This window comes from Sesamum indicum, linkage group LG3, assembly GCF_000512975.1.
Source record: "Sesamum indicum cultivar Zhongzhi No. 13 linkage group LG3, S_indicum_v1.0, whole genome shotgun sequence".
Classification (NCBI taxonomy): domain Eukaryota; kingdom Viridiplantae; phylum Streptophyta; class Magnoliopsida; order Lamiales; family Pedaliaceae; genus Sesamum; species Sesamum indicum.
In genome coordinates this window covers 24,199,246-24,200,351 of record NC_026147.1, presented here as the reverse complement: position 1 = coordinate 24,200,351, position 1,106 = coordinate 24,199,246, and the positions used below count along the sequence as shown (strand labels likewise).

Here is a 1,106-nt window from a genome sequence, read left to right as displayed (position 1 = left end):
AAAAAAAGAGCACGCCAGAGACGGAGACTGTGGGGGGGGGGGGGGGAATTTGTATGGAAACACAAGAACAGAAAGGACAATCCATCAAATGTAGCGACCAGTAATATATCACATTTTGGTTAGTCACAAATAAAATTCTCCATATAATCTGTCTATTGGAACATGCAAATTGCAGCAGTAGAATGAGTTCTTTACAACATATGGCTCACTTGAAACTTTGGGTTCAAAATTGTCAGCCAAAAGCATTTTCCATGTTTTAGGCCATCATCTCCATATATGGGCAATGTCAGGATAGGAAGTCTTAACAAGATTCTGGGTTGATAGCGAGGCATTCTGCATCTTGCCAAGGTTGAAATGATCCATCCTGCAGAAAATTCTGATTTCAAAAGCATCAGATATTTTTTCAGAATATAGAATAAGCTGTAAGAACAATCGTTAAAGAAAGGGAAAGATCGGTTTATAACCCAAGTAATTTATCAGTCTCCAGGAATATCTTGATCCTTTTTATGTATCATTTCTGTTGGCTTGTCTGTGTGTGTGAGAGAGTACATATCATATAAACCTTGCAATACCAAACAAGTTACTGACCTGAAGCCAAAAGAAGAAACCTCTTAATAGGTTCAAACATTTGGGTTTATCATCTTGGAATTGTAAGAGCTGCATTTCGAGATCTGCAGTCAATAAAGAAAGAAAGTCTGACACCGGTTACAAAGAGAAAAGGCGCTGTGAAGATAATACAAACTTAAAAGAAAGTTTAACATGAGGAAAACTAGATATAAATCTCAAAAAGACAATCTAGAGATCTTTAACTAACTAACCGGAGAGACATTGATGAGAGTAATGCAGTGCGTGAATCACCAAAAACACTTGAAATTAGCAAGCAAGGAAAAGCATACTACCATGGGAAATTAATAAGCTTTTTACTTCTTTTTATATCTTTTCTCTTCCAGAAGGTTTGTCCGAAATCGCTCCAGCAAGAACAGAGAGAGGAAGAGAAAGTGTAGTAATAAAAAAATTATAGGATATAGCAATGTCATACAAGAACGAGAAGATCTTCAACTAACCAGGATGGTGATCAAGATAGGACTTTCCATCTTTTCTCCTTC

At 36.6% G+C, this 1,106-nt stretch overlaps 1 protein-coding gene and 1 long non-coding RNA gene across 3 annotated transcripts in view; one reads left to right on the top strand and one right to left on the bottom strand.

The window, feature by feature from the left end:
- Window positions 1-1,106, top strand: part of LOC105159441 (NAD(P)H-quinone oxidoreductase subunit M, chloroplastic) — a 5,326-nt gene that overhangs the window by 1,125 nt on the left and 3,095 nt on the right. Inside the window, exon 3 of one of the 2 annotated variants that reach the window (XM_020692910.1) lies at window positions 951-988. The exons of the other annotated variant lie outside the window; for it this stretch is intronic. The gene's annotated coding sequence lies outside the window, so the exon portion shown is untranslated. Of the gene's footprint in view, window positions 1-950; window positions 989-1,106 lie in introns of those variants that run through there. 2 annotated transcript variants of the gene reach the window in all.
- Window positions 85-1,106, bottom strand: LOC105159440. The gene is made up of 3 exons (XR_847601.2): window positions 1,065-1,106; window positions 589-671; window positions 85-376 (listed from the first exon to the last, which is right to left on the bottom strand). It is a non-coding gene; the product is annotated as an uncharacterized LOC105159440 (long non-coding RNA).